Raw genomic sequence first — 6,353 nt, forward strand, 5'->3', positions numbered from 1 at the left:
GTGACAGTGGAGCTTCCGGGAGACTCGCCAAAAGAAAAAGGACCCCAATGAGGGAGCAGGTGACGAAGGTGAGGTTCACTTCAAATTCATTTGACATGAAAACACTGACGAACTCCACCTGCTTCACAGCACTGTAGTGCAGGATATCCTACGTTTCCCAGAATGCCGATGGACACGCCCCTCGCAGCCCGTTGTGACTGTTTGGCTCGTCCTGCTGCGTGACTCCGGGGGAAGTTGAAAGGAAAAAATGACGAGTCACATTTTTCCTGCGTTTAACCGAACATGAAGTTCCGTCAGTTGGCAGGACGCCGTGGAAACTGCAGCTTTATTCCTCCACGCCGGCCAAGTGGGTCACCCGTTCAGACGGTTTCCACACATCTGACCAGAACTCGGTCACCCTCAGTCAAAAACCAAAGAAGCAAAGGCATCATGTGTGTTCAGGAACCTCCCCGAGAGCAAACCAAACACCTTTTCCCAACCAAATCTGTCCATCCTCCTCCGCGGTCACGTTAGGCTCCACTTCCTGTCTGCCTCGAGCCAATCAGGCCAACAGATGTCATCAGTTCTGCAAGCATTTGCAAAAGACATCCAAAACCTTCTTCTTCAAAGGCTCTGCTGAGTCAGCTTTGACACACACACACACACACACACACACACACACACACACACAAAGAGTAGCTTTTTACACAGCAAAGCGTTTTAACATTTAATGAGTCGCGGTTGGAGAAACTGTAGGTATCAGAATCCAAACCAGCTCATCCGTTATGTGATCAGAATCAGTTCTGATCAAACATGTCTACAAGTCATTTCTCACGAGTCAAAATGTCACCTTTAAATTTCCTACTGGTGGAAACGTGATCTGACTGAATTACAGCCAATCAGTTTTACCACCAACTTCTTTTTGCAGTCACTTCGGTCCTGAGTTGAAGTGCATTTGGTGGACATTCCTGCACTAATCTGTAAGATAACCTGAAGTGACCACACAGCAGGTCTGGGCCCGTAGAGCACCGCGAGACCTGTCCAGAGGTGAGGGGGGTTTCACTGGTGCCCAGCAGGTCAGTTTTGCCCCGCGGCCTCCAAGCGGCGTAATGTGGCCCTGCAGGGAACAACAAGTGTGGACTCCACATTTTCAAACAAACTGCTCACAGACTCTCTGCTCTGACTGTGAGGCAGGACGTGTTGCAGTCTGCTGTTGTCTCTGGTGTCTCAGGGTCTCGGCTGGTCCATGTCGTTCCCCCTCCGATGCTGAGGCGGACCTGAGCTCAGCGTGCTTTTACCTTTTCTGCCTCTGCAACCCGATCCTTCTGAGAGAAGCCGAGCCGCCGCTTCACATGGTGTCGGGTCTCGGCCATATTGAGTCCGAATGGGAACGGCAGTGTTGGCTTACGCTCCTTCCTTCAATAGCGGAGGGACAATGGGAGCGAGACAGGCGAGAGGCCCGGGACACACAGAGGCGAGACAGACAGAGCATTGAAGAGGATGAGGATCCATCAGAAAGCAGCGCCGGATCATGTGAAAGGCTCGGGTTCAGTGTCTGGAGAAAAGGCTCCTGGTTGGTAACCGTAGACAGGAAGCTTTGTGGAAGTGCAGCGTCTTTATGTGGCGGAACAAACTGCTGCAGTGTGGAGCTCACATCACACTGGACTGAAAGCAGGTCGGCGTCGCGGGACGTCAAACCGGCTTCTGACTGACCTGATTCTGCAGGACGGCGTCCCGATGTCACGGTTTGACTGCCAAACGCAACGTCGAGCCCAGATGGTTCGGCTGGTTTTAACGAGAGAAGAGGAACCACAGCTTTGAGCTAAATGTTTAAAGCAACATGCTAACAGGCTCAACGCGTGCTGGTGTGTTCACCGTCTTAGCTTAGCGTGCTAGCTTGACCACATTTAAGTTAAAGAAGTAGAGCTGAGGTTGTAGTTTTGCAGGACTTTGGTAATAAACCAAACACAATTTATTATTTAATATCACAAAAAGTTCACCTGAAGGCAAACGTGAACGTCTGACCCAGAGTTGATGGAAATTCACCCCACAGGAGTCGAGACATTCGCCGGACAGTCGTCTCCCAGCGTTTTGAAGCAGCCTGTAGCGACGAGTCCAAACTGTTTAAAATCACTAGAAAAGGCGTCACAAGGCACAAAGTGATGAACGCAGCCCAGACTTAACAAACGTCATCAGAGCCAATGTGACGCTCAGGTTTACAGCCGCTTCTTTCATGATTTCTTTGTTTTGGGGCTCATGTGCTCAAATGATGTTGCGCTTTCACAGTTTGGCCGCCGTGTCAGATGAGGCGACAGCAGGAAGACCACAGCAGAACCAGACCGACGTTCACGGACCAGCACCTGGGTCAGGGTTTGGACGGACCGATCCGTCTGTGGCTGCACAGGAACGTGAGACTCAGATGTCTTTCTGTGAACTCTCAGGCCGAGCTCAGATAAAATCAGCATCGGGAAGACGGAAATGAGCGGACACGAGCGGAGACGAGTGGTGACGACTTCCTCCTGCTGCTTCTTCCTGTGATTGTCCTCCATTGTTTAAAGGCGGCGGTGAACAGACGAAGGCTCAGAGGAGCAGCTGCTCACCTGCTGTCAGGGTGGCAATGGCAGGAAATCCACCATAAACACTCGCTCAGGAGCCCGTGGACGTCTCTCATCCCGGAGGACTTCTGCCTGATTGGAAAAGCTTTTCTCCAGATGCTTTTCTTTTTTTGTTTCGCACAATCCACTCGTCCCAACAACAGTGAGGTCATCCCCGACTCGGGCTCCAAACAGGAATCCCTCCACAGAGTTCGGCTCGTTCACGTTTGGCTGCGGCGTTGTGTTCGCTGGCGTGTGAGCTGTTATGGAAGCACATGAATGGGGTTTGTGAATCGGACGGCGGCGGCCTTCCACCTCATCATTTATTTATTCATGAAATGAAAGGCAAAAACACGCTTACAAACATGACCGGAAAGGCGATTTCCTCTTGCTAAAAGTTTCGCAGGCTCCCTGCAAAAACATGCTGACGTTGTTGTTTTCTGTCCTGGCTTTTATTCTTTATGAAATACAGCAAGATGTGCTTAGACTTTAGTCAGACACTGGCTCAAAGAGCAGGACTGAAGGCCTGAAGACGTGTGCTGAGGACACGATGGACACGTCACCGTTTGGAGGACGGCGTCCTCAGCCTTTTGTTGTTGTGAAGTGATTCATCAGATTTCCCCTCAGAAGGTGATGCGTCACCTGAATCTGATGTGTAATGATTCACTGCTGCTGGATCACCTTTATTGTCTCACCACCCCTGTCCTATTAATGGCTCACTGCTGATTCCAGATCAGCAGTTAAAGGTTAACAGGTAAACAGTGACTAACACGTCCGGCTCTCCACAAACCTGGTGACACATTGAAAGTTTTCCTCGAGCGGGTATTTACGAAGAAGACCTGCTGTGATGTGGCTGAAGGTGAAGTTCGTGAACCTCTGGAGACGTTGAAGAGTTTAACGACTTTATTCAGCCTCACGCGTCATGACGTTAAAGAGATGATGAGAAACTTTCCAGAAAAGAAGCAAACTTATTTTAGAAAAACATTAAAATCTAACAAGCAGACTGACATGAAATGTCTTCATCACGTTCCGTCTCACCAGAGGATGAACTTTTTCAGACCAAACTTCACGTGAGCCTTCACAGCAACAAGCAGCTTGTCGTCGCTGGGTGCGCCGGAGGCTGTGGCATCGAGGTGTCGCCGCCGCTTTAAGACCGTCACCCACTTTGCTTTGGCTGGCGGGCTGCCGGTCACGAGTCATCATTTTGTCTGAAAAATGTCCACACTGTGAAAATGTTTGTCACAAAACGTCTGATCAAGTCGAGTTTGACTTGATTTGTTCACGTCACGTCACGTCACGTCACGTGTTACGTGCTGGATGTTGTCATCAGCTGGAAAACGTTAACACTTGGTCGCATCCCCCACGTTTACACGACTCAGGAAGACGACCTGGTCCTGGTCTACGGTCTGGTTTTCCTGCTCGGTGAGCAGTCGGTTTTCGTTTCTCCGTTGACTCAATGTTTCCAGCTCCTGACGGGCTCTTTGTTGGAACGGATCCTTCATATTTGTTCTTGGCTCTGAGTCCTCGTTGTAGTGCAGACGGGGGGAGGTTTGTCTTGGCACGGCGAGCTGCTGGCAGGCCGGCGTTTCACCTCCTGCCAAGCGGCTCTCACCTCAGCCGCTGCGCTCCGATCATCTGGATGTGCTCTGAAGCAAAGTCGGACAAACGGCGAGACTTCGCTCGTCCCCCCCCAACAGGCCAACCACAGTCAGTGTTACGTCGTCCAGCGCAGACCAGTTCGTTTCTACGTTTCTTATTTTGTGTAAGAACTTGGTTTGCAGTTGTTTAATGTCGGAGCTCCAGTGAACAAGCAGCGTGTTGGGAAACCAACTCTGCTGTGAGGTCATGTGGTTCCTCCGCCAAGTCAGCATTCAGACGACTAATTCAGCCTCGTCTTCGCCGGGATGAGATCAGAGGTTACATAACCGAACCGATGAGTGAGATGACCGGGCAGCACAGGGACAACACAGAGCAGAACCTCCACCTCCTTCACCTCCACCTCCTCTGCCTCCTGTTCCTCCTCCATCTCCCCCTCCTCCTCCTCCTCCTCCTCCTCCACCTCCTGCTCCTCTGCCTCCTCCCCCTCCTTCATCTCCTCCTCCTCCACCTCCTGCTCCTCTGCCTCCTCCCCCTCCTTCATCTCCTCCTCCTCCTCCTCCACCTCCTCCTCCTCCATCTCCCCCTCCTCTTCGTCTGAAGCTGTAAACACCAGTCCTCGTCGTCTGTCCCTTCACGTCCCGCCTCTTGTTGTCCTGCTTTCCTTCTGTGTTTAGAACCTGAATTCAGCCTGGTGTTGAAGACTTTTTCCTTTCAGCTAAGACATGATGACAGTGAAGGACGTCACACAGTTTTATTGCTGGAAAATCTTCCATATTTTCTGATCATTTTCACGTGTTATTCGATCCCCAAACTTTTCCATCAGAGGTCGATTATTTCAGGCTGTCGCAGTTTGTGTTACTGTCTCGAGTTGCTGTTTTTCTGAGAAAATAAGACGTTTATGAGTGTGTATGAGGCAAAAGGGTGGTTGGATTCTTGAATGAATTCGTGCAACATCAGTGTGTGACCTCACAAATGCTCTACTGCATGAATGGGCACAAATTCCCACAGAAACACTCCAACATGTTGTGGAAAGCCTTCACAGAAGAGTGGAAGCTGTTAGAGCTGCAAAGCTGTCTGTGTGTTTACAATGAGACGCCATTAAAGTCCCTGTTGGTGTGATGGGCAGCTGTCCCAATACTTTTGTCCATACAGTGTAATCAAAGCGCTTCGTTTGGGTGCTGCAGAGACCACAAACAGATTTTCAAGATTTGTAGATTTAAAGTGCAGCCTGACACTTTGAGACCTTCTCTCTGAGTGGCAGAGAGGCCCATGATGTTGTTAGCCTAGCTTAGCCTAGCTTAGCCTAGCTTAGCACAGCTGAGGGAACTGCTGGCTACCGGCTCCACTAAAAGACAAACAAGTCCAGTATCTGTCTTCATGTCAGCTCCTCGTGACCCGACAGCTCGGTTTGGGTAATGATTTACGTCACCTGTGGGTCAAAGATGATACAACAGTTTGTTTTATGATGAGGTGAGGTATTCTTTAAACAAAGTGCAGGCAGGATCTGTGTTTTATTTTGGTAGTGTGTCGCTGCTCCAATTAGAGCACTGAGTCACGGGGTTGCACAATCGCAGAGCTGCGTAATCACATAAAGCCGGCTTATCTGTCTCGCCAAGGGCACCCAGTGTACTCTGACCCACTGAGTGTGTGTGAGTGTGTGTGTGACAGAGTGTGTGTGTGTGACAGAGTGTGTGTGTGTGTGTGACAGAGTGTGTGTGTGTGTGTGACAGAGTGTGTGTGTGTGGAGATAAGTCTGAGTCTGAGTGCAGATCCATTAGGAGGAAGTGAAATGGAGCGTAAAACAGGTTGTGGAGGAGCAACAGTGCAGGTAGCCAATCAAATCACATCAAATCACATCAAATCAAATCAAATCACTGACACAAATCGACTGACACAAAGAGCAGAAGCTCGTCTGACTCGTCTGAAGCTTTTCTGTGCACAAACACACACAGTAGTTTGTGAATAAATGAGTCGGCTTCAGAACCTTCTGGTGTGACGTGTTACACACACACACACAGACACACACGCAGACACACACGCAGACACACACGCAGACACACACTCACAGTTACATAAGCTGCTGAGCTCTAACTGTACAGTTTATGTTGGGTTAGCAACAGGACGTCCAAAACCGTGTGTGTGTGTGTGTGTGTGTGTGCTTGTTTGTACTGTGGGGATTAA

The sequence above is a fragment of the Scatophagus argus genome, chromosome 2, assembly GCF_020382885.2.
Source record: "Scatophagus argus isolate fScaArg1 chromosome 2, fScaArg1.pri, whole genome shotgun sequence".
Classification (NCBI taxonomy): Eukaryota; Metazoa; Chordata; class Actinopteri; family Scatophagidae; genus Scatophagus; species Scatophagus argus.